This window comes from Rhinoderma darwinii, unplaced genomic scaffold (genome assembly GCF_050947455.1).
Source record: "Rhinoderma darwinii isolate aRhiDar2 unplaced genomic scaffold, aRhiDar2.hap1 Scaffold_3361, whole genome shotgun sequence".
NCBI classification, from domain to species: Eukaryota; Metazoa; Chordata; class Amphibia; order Anura; family Rhinodermatidae; genus Rhinoderma; species Rhinoderma darwinii.
Window position 1 is genome coordinate 83,726 of NW_027463416.1, and position 18,709 is coordinate 102,434.

Here is an 18,709-nt window from a genome sequence, read left to right on the forward strand (position 1 = left end):
CTCCAGTATGTAGGTCGTACCACACAAACTCTGAGAAACCGTATAAACAAACATAGGTTCAATGTCACTAAAGGTTTTTTAAAACAAAGCGTGTCCCGCCATTGCACATATAAACATAAATGTAATTTTTCAAATATCAAGGTCACACCTATTGAACAGATACCATTGGACATACCCGACAGATTCACCCGACTAAAGCAAAGAGAGAACTTTTGGATTTACAAATTAGAAACCCTACATCCGAAAGGTTTGAATGACCTCACGGAGTCCGCATTAGAATAATTTAAAATAAGTTCTAACATATACATTTGTATAAAAATATATATGGGTAAAAAATTAAAACCAATTACAAATCATACACACAAAAAACCATGTGACAAAATACCATGTCAAAAAATTAAAACATATAACATACTCCGAAATACTACGGAATAAGCAGAACCCAAGTTATCCGTTCTTACGGAATATTGTTGTCCTCCTTGTATATTTGTATCACCCTGTCCTTGTATAAAACAAGATTCTTTCACAATGATTAATACCAACCAATTCTATCCAGAAATATAATCCACTATCTGGATATATTCTATTATATTCCAATTGGTATAAACTCAGGGTTTTAATATATTATATTGTTGCATAATACTATGGGATCCCACCTAAACCTAACAACATTGTGTCCTCCTATTTTTATAAACAAACGTTATTCTGATCACGGCATACAATCACATCATCATTTTTTAGCTAACTATTTAGTCTCGACACAAACTAGACTTACAGTTGAACCAGTATCGTTTCTTATAATATTTATTTCTAAACAAGGGCGCTTATTGAGCCCTAATTAATCATCTATGTAATCATTTAATTCCCTCCCTATCATTACTAGTACGGGTCATTGTCACTCACCATTCCTGGCACCTCGCTCCCCTTCTGATTCTTCTGTATCGAGGATCGTAACTTCATGCGTTCCAACTGTGCGGTTCACTACAAATTTTTGACCCGTCCCGGCTTCCGTACTTCTTGCGGTCCGTGGTAACCAAGGACGCTCCCGACTCAATAGTGGTACATCGCTACACTATTAAATAGTCAAAATTTCATTTTTCTCCGAACCTGATGAAGGTTATTTAACCATAACTAAATATACAAATAAAAGTTAGCATTTTGACCCGAGAAGTCCCTCTCTTGTATAAACCCGCTAATGACGTGTCAGTCTGTCTGCTGACATATACATTCTATGGTTGGAAACCATATAACCCCAAAAAAAAAAAAAAAAAAAAAAAAAAAAATAATAATTTTTTATGAAAAGTTTTTAAAATATGCATTTCTTTCGGTTAATATGCACTTAATCGTTGTAAAAATGTGTTATTCAAATGTATTAAGCAGATGTTCTTTCCTGTTATCTTCTTGTTTTCTTGTTTCTGTTTTATGACCTTTGACCCTTTTGCATTCTGGCGGTCTTTTTTCCTTACCATTGTGTATAAATAAGGTTAAAACCGCACAGTCTGCATTGGCCTGAGGAAGATGCCGGTGCGGCATCGAAACGCGTAGCCTATTACCAATAAATCCTTCTTATTCTTTACCCATTGGAATGGTTGTGGATTTACTATCATAAAAACTAAGCAGCGCCGTTGGTCCCGTTTTTCTCAAACCCCATCGCACTATTAACATTGACAGCAACTTGCTTGGACTGTGACGAGGACCTGGCTGCAGCTTTTCAAGCTTCACTGACACCTTAAGGTGTCCACCACTCGAGGTAAGCGGAATCACCGCATCCACCATTTCTCTGACATTACCAGATATTCATTTGCGGCGCCGTGTCTCTTTTCTAACCTACCTAGCAAACCGGCTGGACGTCTCACACAAAGTCCTTTTGAAGTGTACGCTCCTGGCATACGAAGAGCTCCTGTTTAGGACACAGTACACCTACTGTTCAGGAGCCTCGGATACTGGCTGCCCATAACTCTCCCTTCATTCTTCATTACCCTGTTGAAGCATCATTGCACTGTGTAGGAAATCCTGAACACTTGGTACCCTACAAATCATTCTTTCCAGCTTGTCACTCGTATATCCACAAGATGATGGAATCTTTAGTGGAGAGAGTAAAATCCCGTGAAACACTACTAACCGAAATGACCAATTTTGATGGGGAAAAAGACACCATGATCATTAATGACAACCCTTTCAATAAGGAATCAACTAAAACGATGACTACCTTATTTCTACAGTTGGAAGACCTCCTTAAAAATGAAGCATTTCAGAGCATCGATTGTCATTTTTTAAATATATATATATGTGAAAAAATGGCCCCTAGAGGCCTAAGAATTATTATTGATTCCCCTTTTTCCACAGACTCTGATTTTAGCTCTAACTGGTACAAATATCTAGAGCATTGCAACCTAGGGTTTATTGACCGTTTAATATATAAAAGATCTGAATTACTACGATCTTTTTCATCTGATATTGAGGGACTTGTCGACCAATTTGCTCCTTTTATCCTTCACCCTGATTTCAAAAAACTTGAAAAATCGACATTTGACCGTCTCAAACAATTTGAGAAATCAATTATTGCTAAAAAATTATGCAAACTTACACGTGATAGAACTGACTATACTAATAGCGAAATTGGCGATTGGACATCGACCCAACCCCCAATTAACAACCACAGTAATCCAACTAAGAAATTATTTCTCCCCAATCATTCCATCCAGTCTACCCTTAGACCCAAACCTTCACCCAGGGTTCATCCGCGACATAAACCCTTTTTTCCCCCCCAGGGTCCAGGTCCAACATCCATCCTGTCCTGCTCCAGTCATCAATTACTTAACCCCTCCAGTTCTTTAGTTCCAAAATCAACTATCCCCTCACCCCTAACTCCCCTCCCCCTGCAGAATCCTGTACCCATCATGAATCCTGTACCCAATAAAAACCCTCCGGGAGCCATCCCTCAATTCGCCTTTAAAGCCTGTGATCTGGATGCACATCTCATCCTTCACAATCTTCTTCCCAGCACCCCCTTAGGGTTCTCCCTCAATCACTCCAGATCCAATGAATCCAACACCTTGACCCCGGACCATTCACCCTCTCTCCTGGATCTTACGACCCACTTTGTTGGATCGTCCCCCCTACTTACCCCCCCCAATCTCCCCTCTTATCTAGGTCCAACTCATGTCCCCCTCCCCTCTTTTTTAGACCTCCCCTTGGTTCCTACGATGCCCCCCATCACGCCCCTCCATCCTTCCCAGGAGGGTCACGCAACCCGTTCCCAAACCCTAACTTCATATTTCCCATTATTACCAAGGGCCCACTCAAAAAGAAAACTAGGTTTAGATACCGAGGCTGTAGAGGAGGGAGACACCGCGGTAAGAATTCCACCCTTATCGTTGAAAAAGAAACACAAGCCAACCTGACCAAAATCTTCAACCTATCCACTTACACTCCCAATTCAGACGAAACTAGCTTATTATCCAAAGGATTATCCTTTTGTCCCACCTCATCCCATGATGGATTTGATTTATTCATGGACTTAAACAAATTTATGCGTAAAATGACCCTATTACGTCACTTTGCCATCACTCCAATAGTGACTACACCTAATCCGATTACATCAAACACCATCACACCCGTTACGACTGACCTCCGTCCTAAATCATCATTTTATCCCCTGCACCATAGGCGTCCGGCCATAGAAACTTTCTCTAATCTAGTTAGTACCGATTTTAAAACTATCCAACATTTTAGTAACCCCAAGGATAATCTGTCCTTCGCCCAACGGAGAGCTTTAAACAATCTGCAAAAAAACCAGAATATTGTAATTAGGTCCGCAGATAAAGGGGGGGGTATAGTCCTCCAGGACAGATCCGATTATCTAAAAGAAGCCCACAGACTAGTATCAGATACCTTATACTATGAAGAGCTCAAATTCAATCCCATCTCTGAATTCATAATAGAATATAAATCCTTGATAGAAACTGCCTTTACTAATAATCTTCTATGCAAAAAAGAAAAAACTTTTTTGAATGTCCCATTTCCAAGCATCCCATTTATGTATCACCTCCCCAAAATACACAAAACCCTTCTCAATCCACCAGGCCGACCGATAATTTCCGGAATAGGCTCCCTGACGAGCAACCTATCTCACTTTGTAGACATTCATCTTCAACCCTTAGTTACTAAATTACCTGCCTTCCTCAAAGACTCCACTCAACTCATAAACGATCTCTTTCAATTACAATCAACCTGTGATATATCTAATATTAGTTTCATCACAGCGGACGTATCCTCACTTTACACTAACATCCCCCATACGCAGGGTATACAAGCTATTTTAGACTACCTCACAACAGACTCACGTTACTCAAACTTACAACTGAATTTTATTATAGATTGTGTAGATTTTATTCTAACACACAATGTTTTTAACTCCGACGGTAAATTCTACAAACAAATAAAGGGATGCGCAATGGGAACACGGTTTGCCCCCTCGTATGCAAACCTCTATATGGGGGCTTTTGAAGAAGCCCTCATCCTCAGCAAACATGGTTTTAGTGATAAAATTCTGCTTTACAAACGTTTTATCGATGATCTGTTTTTTATATGGAAGGGTGACTCCAAGACTGCCAGTGATTTTATAGGGGTTTTAAATAATAACAACTTTGGCCTCACTTTTACCCACAACTTCTCGGATACAAACATAGATTTTTTAGATTTAACAATAGGAAAAGACAATGGTCATTTTACGACTAGGACCCATTTTAAAATGGTCGATGTAAATAGCTATCTCGATTTTAAAAGTGCACACTACCCCCCGTGGCTTAGAAACATACCGTTCGGCCAATACCGACGAATTAGAAAAAATTGTTCAGATGATGTATCCTTTGACCAAGAATGTAAGATTCTGCACCAGAGATTTTTGGAGAAAGGTTTCCCCAAGAGTCTCATTAAAGGTGCTGAATCCAAAGCCAGGAGTCTTACGCAAAAAGAATGCATTCAAGTAAAACACACAAACACTAAGAATGAATCAAGTCAAAAAATGGTTAAAACAAATTTCATCACTACATTCACAAAAGGGAGCAATACCATCAATACCATTCTCCAAAAACATTGGCATATATTGACCAATGACCCCTTTTTAAAACCACTAATACCAGCTAAACCCAATATCACATATAGACGAGCAAAAACTATTCAAAATATATTAGCCCCTAGTAAACTACGGAAAATAAACACATCTAACCCAAGTTTAATGAGAGATATAAAAGGCTCCTATCGATGTGGCCAAAATAGATGCCTCTGTTGCAATAACATTACAAACAAATGCAAAGAATACTCCTCAACAACGACCGGGGAAAAATTTATAATAAAAGACTTTCTAAATTGCGGGAGCACTTATATCGTGTACTTGCTGGAATGCGCTTGTAATCTCCAGTATGTAGGTCGTACCACACAAACTCTGAGAAACCGTATAAACAAACATAGGTTCAATGTCACTAAAGGTTTTTTAAAACAAAGCGTGTCCCGCCATTGCACATATAAACATAAATGTAATTTTTCAAATATCAAGGTCACACCTATTGAACAGATACCATTGGACATACCCGACAGATTCACCCGACTAAAGCAAAGAGAGAACTTTTGGATTTACAAATTAGAAACCCTACATCCGAAAGGTTTGAATGACCTCACGGAGTCCGCATTAGAATAATTTAAAATAAGTTCTAACATATACATTTGTATAAAAATATATATGGGTAAAAAATTAAAACCAATTACAAATCATACACACAAAAAACCATGTGACAAAATACCATGTCAAAAAATTAAAACATATAACATACTCCGAAATACTACGGAATAAGCAGAACCCAAGTTATCCGTTCTTACGGAATATTGTTGTCCTCCTTGTATATTTGTATCACCCTGTCCTTGTATAAAACAAGATTCTTTCACAATGATTAATACCAACCAATTCTATCCAGAAATATAATCCACTATCTGGATATATTCTATTATATTCCAATTGGTATAAACTCAGGGTTTTAATATATTATATTGTTGCATAATACTATGGGATCCCACCTAAACCTAACAACATTGTGTCCTCCTATTTTTATAAACAAACGTTATTCTGATCACGGCATACAATCACATCATCATTTTTTAGCTAACTATTTAGTCTCGACACAAACTAGACTTACAGTTGAACCAGTATCGTTTCTTATAATATTTATTTCTAAACAAGGGCGCTTATTGAGCCCTAATTAATCATCTATGTAATCATTTAATTCCCTCCCTATCATTACTAGTACGGGTCATTGTCACTCACCATTCCTGGCACCTCGCTCCCCTTCTGATTCTTCTGTATCGAGGATCGTAACTTCATGCGTTCCAACTGTGCGGTTCACTACAAATTTTTGACCCGTCCCGGCTTCCGTACTTCTTGCGGTCCGTGGTAACCAAGGACGCTCCCGACTCAATAGTGGTACATCGCTACACTATTAAATAGTCAAAATTTCATTTTTCTCCGAACCTGATGAAGGTTATTTAACCATAACTAAATATACAAATAAAAGTTAGCATTTTGACCCGAGAAGTCCCTCTCTTGTATAAACCCGCTAATGACGTGTCAGTCTGTCTGCTGACATATACATTCTATGGTTGGAAACCATATAACCCCAAAAAAAAAAAAAAAAAAAAAAAAAAAAATTTTTATGAAAAGTTTTTAAAATATGCATTTCTTTCGTTTAATATGCACTTAATCGTTGTAAAAATGTGTTATTCAAATGTATTAAGCAGATGTTCTTTCCTGTTATCTTCTTGTTTTCTTGTTTCTGTTTTATGACCTTTGACCCTTTTGCATTCTGGCGGTCTTTTTTCCTTACCATTGTGTATAAATAAGGTTAAAACCGCACAGTCTGCATTGGCCTGAGGAAGATGCCGGTGCGGCATCGAAACGCGTAGCCTATTACCAATAAATCCTTCTTATTCTTTACCCATTGGAATGGTTGTGGATTTACTATCATAAAAACTAAGCAGCGCCGTTGGTCCCGTTTTTCTCAAACCCCATCGCACTATTAACATTGACAGCAACTTGCTTGGACTGTGACGAGGACCTGGCTGCAGCTTTTCAAGCTTCACTGACACCTTAAGGTGTCCACCACTCGAGGTAAGCGGAATCACCGCATCCACCATTTCTCTGACATTACCAGATATTCATTTGCGGCGCCGTGTCTCTTTTCTAACCTACCTAAAAAACACTTTTGGAATCTGCTTTTAGTCAACACATAAGGAAAGGGTGCACCGGTCCTGGAAATACTGCAATACCAGGTCAATGCGTGGAGTGGACAGAGCAAGCTCTATTTCCATCTCCCTGTTCTAAAAATCCATTTAATATATGGTCCCCAGATAGGGGACGTATCAGATATTAAACTGATAAGAACAGATACTACACTTGATCTTAGCCAAAAGGCCGAGAAGCGATAACCCGAACGGGCCGCGCGTTGCCCGAGCCTGCCCGATACTGCTGTTCAGCCCTTGCAGCGATTCAGCCTACTTCTAGGCAATTCCATGGGGCCCTGCAGGCTCACACACTCACAGCTACACGGGAGGTGAATAAAGGCCGGAGAGGAAGCCAGACAGGATTTGCTTCTTTTGCTTGCACCACAATGCAGTGCTGAAAGAGGAGGAATCTACATAAAAACGCCTTCCTGGCAACGCCCAAATGCCCTGCTGCCATGCAGATAAACACTGGCAGCGGCAGCAAGTGCATGCCCACAGCCACCCCTTGTTCCTTCACACCTTGTATCAGCTGTAATCCAGTCCAGTCCAGTGCTGCCTGCTGAGCAGCACTGACCAACACTGCCTGGGCCCAGGCTTTTATCTCTGAGGCCCCATTATGATGTCAGAAAGCTGGCTCTGGAATCCTGAGGGCTCCACTATGACACGTGCAAAGTTCCGTCTGAACTTTATATAAGACGGTGAGGCTCAGTCAGTCACTCAGTGTTGCCTGAGAGGGCAACACTGCAACAGCCGGCCGCCAGGCTGTCTTTTTTTTGCACAGCTAGTTGCCTCCAGGAGGCCACAAGAGGGAGACAAGGGACTGCAAAATGGAAAATAGGCATCCACCAACTTTACAGACAACTTCTCCTTGCTCCTACAACCTCCATCCTTGCACAGTTTGTTATTCTTCTAGGTAACATAGTAACAAATCCAAATTGCTGCTCTCTTTGTAGGCAAGCAAGGCTTTGTTGCAACTGCAATTCTTACTTCTTCTTGAAATGTAGGGACGACAGTACATTCCATCACATCCATCTAGTGTACACAGGTAGGTCCATTGTGGCGGGCAGGCGAGCGGGCGGGCTGCTTTATTGGCTGTTTGCTGTTCCCCTACTCCACTCCACTATTTGACTGTTGTGCTGCATCAATCAATCAATCAATCAATCAATCAATCAATCAATCAATCAGTGGCTGGCTCAGGTGCAGCTCTTTAACTTACCTAAAAGGGAGGGCGGAGAGAAGACAAGGAAGGTGAATGAGGTGTTCCAATGTGAAATGCCGGAAACACAGAAACACAGACGACACACAACAAGAGGTGGCAATCTATTCATTAATTGCATTTAATCAATGAGCTCATTATCACTCATGCATTGTCCAACAGGTGTTGAAATAATGGGATTAAAAGGGGAGATCCCTTCAGAAAGACAGAAACAATAGCAAAGACAAAAAACACTTTTGGAATCTGCTTTTAGTCAACACATAAGGAAAGGGTGCACCGGTCCTGGAAATACTGCAATACCAGGTCAATGCGTGGAGTGGACAGAGCAAGCTCTATTTCCATCTCCCTGTTCTAAAAATCCATTTAATATATGGTCCCCAGATAGGGGACGTATCAGATATTAAACTGATAAGAACAGATACTACACTTGATCTTAGCCAAAAGGCCGAGAAGCGATAACCCGAACGGGCCGCGCGTTGCCCGAGCCTGCCCGATACTGCTGTTCAGCCCTTGCAGCGATTCAGCCTACTTCTAGGCAATTCCATGGGGCCCTGCAGGCTCACACACTCACAGCTACACGGGAGGTGAATAAAGGCCGGAGAGGAAGCCAGACAGGATTTGCTTCTTTTGCTTGCACCACAATGCAGTGCTGAAAGAGGAGGAATCTACATAAAAACGCCTTCCTGGCAACGCCCAAATGCCCTGCTGCCATGCAGATAAACACTGGCAGCGGCAGCAAGTGCATGCCCACAGCCACCCCTTGTTCCTTCACACCTTGTATCAGCTGTAATCCAGTCCAGTCCAGTGCTGCCTGCTGAGCAGCACTGACCAACACTGCCTGGGCCCAGGCTTTTATCTCTGAGGCCCCATTATGATGTCAGAAAGCTGGCTCTGGAATCCTGAGGGCTCCACTATGACACGTGCAAAGTTCCGTCTGAACTTTATATAAGACGGTGAGGCTCAGTCAGTCACTCAGTGTTGCCTGAGAGGGCAACACTGCAACAGCCGGCCGCCAGGCTGTCTTTTTTTTGCACAGCTAGTTGCCTCCAGGAGGCCACAAGAGGGAGACAAGGGACTGCAAAATGGAAAATAGGCATCCACCAACTTTACAGACAACTTCTCCTTGCTCCTACAACCTCCATCCTTGCACAGTTTGTTATTCTTCTAGGTAACATAGTAACAAATCCAAATTGCTGCTCTCTTTGTAGGCAAGCAAGGCTTTGTTGCAACTGCAATTCTTACTTCTTCTTGAAATGTAGGGACGACAGTACATTCCATCACATCCATCTAGTGTACACAGGTAGGTCCATTGTGGCGGGCAGGCGAGCGGGCGGGCTGCTTTATTGGCTGTTTGCTGTTCCCCTACTCCACTCCACTATTTGACTGTTGTGCTGCATCAATCAATCAATCAATCAATCAATCAATCAATCAATCAGTGGCTGGCTCAGGTGCAGCTCTTTAACTTACCTAAAAGGGAGGGCGGAGAGAAGACAAGGAAGGTGAATGAGGTGTTCCAATGTGAAATGCCGGAAACACAGAAACACAGACGACACACAACAAGAGGTGGCAATCTATTCATTAATTGCATTTAATCAATGAGCTCATTATCACTCATGCATTGTCCAACAGGTGTTGAAATAATGGGATTAAAAGGGGAGATCCCTTCAGAAAGACAGAAACAATAGCAAAGACAAAAAACACTTTTGGAATCTGCTTTTAGTCAACACATAAGGAAAGGGTGCACCGGTCCTGGAAATACTGCAATACCAGGTCAATGCGTGGAGTGGACAGAGCAAGCTCTATTTCCATCTCCCTGTTCTAAAAATCCATTTAATATATGGTCCCCAGATAGGGGACGTATCAGATATTAAACTGATAAGAACAGATACTACACTTGATCTTAGCCAAAAGGCCGAGAAGCGATAACCCGAACGGGCCGCGCGTTGCCCGAGCCTGCCCGATACTGCTGTTCAGCCCTTGCAGCGATTCAGCCTACTTCTAGGCAATTCCATGGGGCCCTGCAGGCTCACACACTCACAGCTACACGGGAGGTGAATAAAGGCCGGAGAGGAAGCCAGACAGGATTTGCTTCTTTTGCTTGCACCACAATGCAGTGCTGAAAGAGGAGGAATCTACATAAAAACGCCTTCCTGGCAACGCCCAAATGCCCTGCTGCCATGCAGATAAACACTGGCAGCGGCAGCAAGTGCATGCCCACAGCCACCCCTTGTTCCTTCACACCTTGTATCAGCTGTAATCCAGTCCAGTCCAGTGCTGCCTGCTGAGCAGCACTGACCAACACTGCCTGGGCCCAGGCTTTTATCTCTGAGGCCCCATTATGATGTCAGAAAGCTGGCTCTGGAATCCTGAGGGCTCCACTATGACACGTGCAAAGTTCCGTCTGAACTTTATATAAGACGGTGAGGCTCAGTCAGTCACTCAGTGTTGCCTGAGAGGGCAACACTGCAACAGCCGGCCGCCAGGCTGTCTTTTTTTTGCACAGCTAGTTGCCTCCAGGAGGCCACAAGAGGGAGACAAGGGACTGCAAAATGGAAAATAGGCATCCACCAACTTTACAGACAACTTCTCCTTGCTCCTACAACCTCCATCCTTGCACAGTTTGTTATTCTTCTAGGTAACATAGTAACAAATCCAAATTGCTGCTCTCTTTGTAGGCAAGCAAGGCTTTGTTGCAACTGCAATTCTTACTTCTTCTTGAAATGTAGGGACGACAGTACATTCCATCACATCCATCTAGTGTACACAGGTAGGTCCATTGTGGCGGGCAGGCGAGCGGGCGGGCTGCTTTATTGGCTGTTTGCTGTTCCCCTACTCCACTCCACTATTTGACTGTTGTGCTGCATCAATCAATCAATCAATCAATCAATCAATCAATCAATCAATCAATCAGTGGCTGGCTCAGGTGCAGCTCTTTAACTTACCTAAAAGGGAGGGCGGAGAGAAGACAAGGAAGGTGAATGAGGTGTTCCAATGTGAAATGCCGGAAACACAGAAACACAGACGACACACAACAAGAGGTGGCAATCTATTCATTAATTGCATTTAATCAATGAGCTCATTATCACTCATGCATTGTCCAACAGGTGTTGAAATAATGGGATTAAAAGGGGAGATCCCTTCAGAAAGACAGAAACAATAGCAAAGACAAAAAACACTTTTGGAATCTGCTTTTAGTCAACACATAAGGAAAGGGTGCACCGGTCCTGGAAATACTGCAATACCAGGTCAATGCGTGGAGTGGACAGAGCAAGCTCTATTTCCATCTCCCTGTTCTAAAAATCCATTTAATATATGGTCCCCAGATAGGGGACGTATCAGATATTAAACTGATAAGAACAGATACTACACTTGATCTTAGCCAAAAGGCCGAGAAGCGATAACCCGAACGGGCCGCGCGTTGCCCGAGCCTGCCCGATACTGCTGTTCAGCCCTTGCAGCGATTCAGCCTACTTCTAGGCAATTCCATGGGGCCCTGCAGGCTCACACACTCACAGCTACACGGGAGGTGAATAAAGGCCGGAGAGGAAGCCAGACAGGATTTGCTTATTTTGCTTGCACCACAATGCAGTGCTGAAAGAGGAGGAATCTACATAAAAACGCCTTCCTGGCAACGCCCAAATGCCCTGCTGCCATGCAGATAAACACTGGCAGCGGCAGCAAGTGCATGCCCACAGCCACCCCTTGTTCCTTCACACCTTGTATCAGCTGTAATCCAGTCCAGTCCAGTGCTGCCTGCTGAGCAGCACTGACCAACACTGCCTGGGCCCAGGCTTTTATCTCTGAGGCCCCATTATGATGTCAGAAAGCTGGCTCTGGAATCCTGAGGGCTCCACTATGACACGTGCAAAGTTCCGTCTGAACTTTATATAAGACGGTGAGGCTCAGTCAGTCACTCAGTGTTGCCTGAGAGGGCAACACTGCAACAGCCGGCCGCCAGGCTGTCTTTTTTTTGCACAGCTAGTTGCCTCCAGGAGGCCACAAGAGGGAGACAAGGGACTGCAAAATGGAAAATAGGCATCCACCAACTTTACAGACAACTTCTCCTTGCTCCTACAACCTCCATCCTTGCACAGTTTGTTATTCTTCTAGGTAACATAGTAACAAATCCAAATTGCTGCTCTCTTTGTAGGCAAGCAAGGCTTTGTTGCAACTGCAATTCTTACTTCTTCTTGAAATGTAGGGACGACAGTACATTCCATCACATCCATCTAGTGTACACAGGTAGGTCCATTGTGGCGGGCAGGCGAGCGGGCGGGCTGCTTTATTGGCTGTTTGCTGTTCCCCTACTCCACTCCACTATTTGACTGTTGTGCTGCATCAATCAATCAATCAATCAATCAATCAATCAATCAATCAATCAATCAATCAATCAATCAATCAATCAGTGGCTGGCTCAGGTGCAGCTCTTTAACTTACCTAAAAGGGAGGGCGGAGAGAAGACAAGGAAGGTGAATGAGGTGTTCCAATGTGAAATGCCGGAAACACAGAAACACAGACGACACACAACAAGAGGTGGCAATCTATTCATTAATTGCATTTAATCAATGAGCTCATTATCACTCATGCATTGTCCAACAGGTGTTGAAATAATGGGATTAAAAGGGGAGATCCCTTCAGAAAGACAGAAACAATAGCAAAGACAAAAAACACTTTTGGAATCTGCTTTTAGTCAACACATAAGGAAAGGGTGCACCGGTCCTGGAAATACTGCAATACCAGGTCAATGCGTGGAGTGGACAGAGCAAGCTCTATTTCCATCTCCCTGTTCTAAAAATCCATTTAATATATGGTCCCCAGATAGGGGACGTATCAGATATTAAACTGATAAGAACAGATACTACACTTGATCTTAGCCAAAAGGCCGAGAAGCGATAACCCGAACGGGCCGCGCGTTGCCCGAGCCTGCCCGATACTGCTGTTCAGCCCTTGCAGCGATTCAGCCTACTTCTAGGCAATTCCATGGGGCCCTGCAGGCTCACACACTCACAGCTACACGGGAGGTGAATAAAGGCCGGAGAGGAAGCCAGACAGGATTTGCTTCTTTTGCTTGCACCACAATGCAGTGCTGAAAGAGGAGGAACCTACATAAAAACGCCTTCCTGGCAACGCCCAAATGCCCTGCTGCCATGCAGATAAACACTGGCAGCGGCAGCAAGTGCATGCCCACAGCCACCCCTTGTTCCTTCACACCTTGTATCAGCTGTAATCCAGTCCAGTCCAGTGCTGCCTGCTGAGCAGCACTGACCAACACTGCCTGGGCCCAGGCTTTTATCTCTGAGGCCCCATTATGATGTCAGAAAGCTGGCTCTGGAATCCTGAGGGCTCCACTATGACACGTGCAAAGTTCCGTCTGAACTTTATATAAGACGGTGAGGCTCAGTCAGTCACTCAGTGTTGCCTGAGAGGGCAACACTGCAACAGCCGGCCGCCAGGCTGTCTTTTTTTTGCACAGCTAGTTGCCTCCAGGAGGCCACAAGAGGGAGACAAGGGACTGCAAAATGGAAAATAGGCATCCACCAACTTTACAGACAACTTCTCCTTGCTCCTACAACCTCCATCCTTGCACAGTTTGTTATTCTTCTAGGTAACATAGTAACAAATCCAAATTGCTGCTCTCTTTGTAGGCAAGCAAGGCTTTGTTGCAACTGCAATTCTTACTTCTTCTTGAAATGTAGGGACGACAGTACATTCCATCACATCCATCTAGTGTACACAGGTAGGTCCATTGTGGCGGGCAGGCGAGCGGGCGGGCTGCTTTATTGGCTGTTTGCTGTTCCCCTACTCCACTCCACTATTTGACTGTTGTGCTGCATCAATCAATCAATCAATCAATCAATCAATCAATCAATCAATCAATCAATCAGTGGCTGGCTCAGGTGCAGCTCTTTAACTTACCTAAAAGGGAGGGCGGAGAGAAGACAAGGAAGGTGAATGAGGTGTTCCAATGTGAAATGCCGGAAACACAGAAACACAGACGACACACAACAAGAGGTGGCAATCTATTCATTAATTGCATTTAATCAATGAGCTCATTATCACTCATGCATTGTCCAACAGGTGTTGAAATAATGGGATTAAAAGGGGAGATCCCTTCAGAAAGACAGAAACAATAGCAAAGACAAAAAACACTTTTGGAATCTGCTTTTAGTCAACACATAAGGAAAGGGTGCACCGGTCCTGGAAATACTGCAATACCAGGTCAATGCGTGGAGTGGACAGAGCAAGCTCTATTTCCATCTCCCTGTTCTAAAAATCCATTTAATATATGGTCCCCAGATAGGGGACGTATCAGATATTAAACTGATAAGAACAGATACTACACTTGATCTTAGCCAAAAGGCCGAGAAGCGATAACCCGAACGGGCCGCGCGTTGCCCGAGCCTGCCCGATACTGCTGTTCAGCCCTTGCAGCGATTCAGCCTACTTCTAGGCAATTCCATGGGGCCCTGCAGGCTCACACACTCACAGCTACACGGGAGGTGAATAAAGGCCGGAGAGGAAGCCAGACAGGATTTGCTTATTTTGCTTGCACCACAATGCAGTGCTGAAAGAGGAGGAATCTACATAAAAACGCCTTCCTGGCAACGCCCAAATGCCCTGCTGCCATGCAGATAAACACTGGCAGCGGCAGCAAGTGCATGCCCACAGCCACCCCTTGTTCCTTCACACCTTGTATCAGCTGTAATCCAGTCCAGTCCAGTGCTGCCTGCTGAGCAGCACTGACCAACACTGCCTGGGCCCAGGCTTTTATCACTGAGGCCCCATTATGATGTCAGAAAGCTGGCTCTGGAATCCTGAGGGCTCCACTATGACACGTGCAAAGTTCCGTCTGAACTTTATATAAGACGGTGAGGCTCAGTCAGTCACTCAGTGTTGCCTGAGAGGGCAACACTGCAACAGCCGGCCGCCAGGCTGTCTTTTTTTTGCACAGCTAGTTGCCTCCAGGAGGCCACAAGAGGGAGACAAGGGACTGCAAAATGGAAAATAGGCATCCACCAACTTTACAGACAACTTCTCCTTGCTCCTACAACCTCCATCCTTGCACAGTTTGTTATTCTTCTAGGTAACATAGTAACAAATCCAAATTGCTGCTCTCTTTGTAGGCAAGCAAGGCTTTGTTGCAACTGCAATTCTTACTTCTTCTTGAAATGTAGGGACGACAGTACATTCCATCACATCCATCTAGTGTACACAGGTAGGTCCATTGTGGCGGGCAGGCGAGCGGGCGGGCTGCTTTATTGGCTGTTTGCTGTTCCCCTACTCCACTCCACTATTTGACTGTTGTGCTGCATCAATCAATCAATCAATCAATCAATCAATCAATCAATCAATCAATCAATCAATCAATCAGTGGCTGGCTCAGGTGCAGCTCTTTAACTTACCTAAAAGGGAGGGCGGAGAGAAGACAAGGAAGGTGAATGAGGTGTTCCAATGTGAAATGCCGGAAACACAGAAACACAGACGACACACAACAAGAGGTGGCAATCTATTCATTAATTGCATTTAATCAATGAGCTCATTATCACTCATGCATTGTCCAACAGGTGTTGAAATAATGGGATTAAAAGGGGAGATCCCTTCAGAAAGACAGAAACAATAGCAAAGACAAAAAACACTTTTGGAATCTGCTTTTAGTCAACACATAAGGAAAGGGTGCACCGGTCCTGGAAATACTGCAATACCAGGTCAATGCGTGGAGTGGACAGAGCAAGCTCTATTTCCATCTCCCTGTTCTAAAAATCCATTTAATATATGGTCCCCAGATAGGGGACGTATCAGACATTAAACTGATAAGAACAGATACTACACTTGATCTTAGCCAAAAGGCCGAGAAGCGATAACCCGAACGGGCCGCGCGTTGCCCGAGCCTGCCCGATACTGCTGTTCAGCCCTTGCAGCGATTCAGCCTACTTCTAGGCAATTCCATGGGGCCCTGCAGGCTCACACACTCACAGCTACACGGGAGGTGAATAAAGGCCGGAGAGGAAGCCAGACAGGATTTGCTTCTTTTGCTTGCACCACAATGCAGTGCTGAAAGAGGAGGAATCTACATAAAAACGCCTTCCTGGCAACGCCCAAATGCCCTGCTGCCATGCAGATAAACACTGGCAGCGGCAGCAAGTGCATGCCCACAGCCACCCCTTGTTCCTTCACACCTTGTATCAGCTGTAATCCAGTCCAGTCCAGTGCTGCCTGCTGAGCAGCACTGACCAACACTGCCTGGGCCCAGGCTTTTATCTCTGAGGCCCCATTATGATGTCAGAAAGCTGGCTCTGGAATCCTGAGGGCTCCACTATGACACGTGCAAAGTTCCGTCTGAACTTTATATAAGACGGTGAGGCTCAGTCAGTCACTCAGTGTTGCCTGAGAGGGCAACACTGCAACAGCCGGCCGCCAGGCTGTCTTTTTTTTGCACAGCTAGTTGCCTCCAGGAGGCCACAAGAGGGAGACAAGGGACTGCAAAATGGAAAATAGGCATCCACCAACTTTACAGACAACTTCTCCTTGCTCCTACAACCTCCATCCTTGCACAGTTTGTTATTCTTCTAGGTAACATAGTAACAAATCCAAATTGCTGCTCTCTTTGTAGGCAAGCAAGGCTTTGTTGCAACTGCAATTCTTACTTCTTCTTGAAATGTAGGGACGACAGTACATTCCATCACATCCATCTAGTGTACACAGGTAGGTCCATTGTGGCGGGCAGGCGAGCGGGCGGGCTGCTTTATTGGCTGTTTGCTGTTCCCCTACTCCACTCCACTATTTGACTGTTGTGCTGCATCAATCAATCAATCAATCAATCAATCAATCAATCAATCAATCAATCAATCAATCAATCAATCAGTGGCTGGCTCAGGTGCAGCTCTTTAACTTACCTAAAAGGGAGGGCGGAGAGAAGACAAGGAAGGTGAATGAGGTGTTCCAATGTGAAATGCCGGAAACACAGAAACACAGACGACACACAACAAGAGGTGGCAATCTATTCATTAATTGCATTTAATCAATGAGCTCATTATCACTCATGCATTGTCCAACAGGTGTTGAAATAATGGGATTAAAAGGGGAGATCCCTTCAGAAAGACAGAAACAATAGCAAAGACAAAAAACACTTTTGGAATCTGCTTTTAGTCAACACATAAGGAAAGGGTGCACCGGTCCTGGAAATACTGCAATACCAGGTCAATGCGTGGAGTGGACAGAGCAAGCTCTATTTCCATCTCCCTGTTCTAAAAATCCATTTAATATATGGTCCCCAGATAGGGGACGTATCAGATATTAAACTGATAAGAACAGATACTACACTTGATCTTAGCCAAAAGGCCGAGAAGCGATAACCCGAACGGGCCGCGCGTTGCCCGAGCCTGCCCGATACTGCTGTTCAGCCCTTGCAGCGATTCAGCCTACTTCTAGGCAATTCCATGGGGCCCTGCAGGCTCACACACTCACAGCTACACGGGAGGTGAATAAAGGCCGGAGAGGAAGCCAGACAGGATTTGCTTCTTTTGCTTGCACCACAATGCAGTGCTGAAAGAGGAGGAATCTACATAAAAACGCCTTCCTGGCAACGCCCAAATGCCCTGCTGCCATGCAGATAAACACTGGCAGCGGCAGCAAGTGCATGCCCACAGCCACCCCTTGTTCCTTCACACCTTGTATCAGCTGTAATCCAGTCCAGTCCAGTGCTGCCTGCTGAGCAGCACTGACCAACACTGCCTGGGCCCAGGCTTTTATCTCTGAGGCCCCATTATGATGTCAGAAAGCTGGCTCTGGAATCCTGAGGGCTCCACTATGACACGTGCAAAGTTCCGTCTGAACTTTATATAAGACGGTGAGGCTCAGTCAGTCACTCAGTGTTGCCTGAGAGGGCAACACTGCAACAGCCGGCCGCCAGGCTGTCTTTTTTTTGCACAGCTAGTTGCCTCCAGGAGGCCACAAGAGGGAGACAAGGGACTGCAAAATGGAAAATAGGCATCCACCAACTTTACAGACAACTTCTCCTTGCTCCTACAACCTCCATCCTTGCACAGTTTGTTATTCTTCTAGGTAACATAGTAACAAATCCAAATTGCTGCTCTCTTTGTAGGCAAGCAAGGCTTTGTTGCAACTGCAATTCTTACTTCTTCTTGAAATGTAGGGACGACAGTACATTCCATCACATCCATCTAGTGTACACAGGTAGGTCCATTGTGGCGGGCAGGCGAG

At 44.3% G+C, this 18,709-nt stretch overlaps 8 non-coding genes across 8 annotated transcripts; all 8 read right to left on the bottom strand.

Annotated features, from left to right (window-relative positions):
* Positions 1-7,283: 7,283 nt before the first annotated feature.
* LOC142704681 (U2 spliceosomal RNA) lies at positions 7,284-7,474 on the bottom strand. The gene has a single exon (XR_012868105.1). It is a non-coding gene; the product is annotated as a U2 spliceosomal RNA (small nuclear RNA).
* Positions 7,475-8,754: 1,280 nt separating this feature from the next.
* Positions 8,755-8,945, bottom strand: LOC142704586 (U2 spliceosomal RNA). The gene has a single exon (XR_012868019.1). It is a non-coding gene; the product is annotated as a U2 spliceosomal RNA (small nuclear RNA).
* Positions 8,946-10,221: 1,276 nt separating this feature from the next.
* Positions 10,222-10,412, bottom strand: LOC142704587 (U2 spliceosomal RNA). The gene has a single exon (XR_012868020.1). It is a non-coding gene; the product is annotated as a U2 spliceosomal RNA (small nuclear RNA).
* A 1,284-nt stretch (positions 10,413-11,696) lies between these two features.
* On the bottom strand, positions 11,697-11,887 carry LOC142704588 (U2 spliceosomal RNA). The gene has a single exon (XR_012868021.1). It is a non-coding gene; the product is annotated as a U2 spliceosomal RNA (small nuclear RNA).
* Positions 11,888-13,191: 1,304 nt separating this feature from the next.
* LOC142704589 (U2 spliceosomal RNA) lies at positions 13,192-13,382 on the bottom strand. Its single transcript, XR_012868022.1, has one exon. It is a non-coding gene; the product is annotated as a U2 spliceosomal RNA (small nuclear RNA).
* A 1,288-nt stretch (positions 13,383-14,670) lies between these two features.
* LOC142704590 (U2 spliceosomal RNA) lies at positions 14,671-14,861 on the bottom strand. The gene has a single exon (XR_012868023.1). It is a non-coding gene; the product is annotated as a U2 spliceosomal RNA (small nuclear RNA).
* A 1,296-nt stretch (positions 14,862-16,157) lies between these two features.
* Positions 16,158-16,348, bottom strand: LOC142704630 (U2 spliceosomal RNA). Its single transcript, XR_012868059.1, has one exon. It is a non-coding gene; the product is annotated as a U2 spliceosomal RNA (small nuclear RNA).
* Positions 16,349-17,648: 1,300 nt separating this feature from the next.
* On the bottom strand, positions 17,649-17,839 carry LOC142704592 (U2 spliceosomal RNA). Its single transcript, XR_012868025.1, has one exon. It is a non-coding gene; the product is annotated as a U2 spliceosomal RNA (small nuclear RNA).
* Between the last annotated feature and the right edge of the window lie 870 nt (positions 17,840-18,709).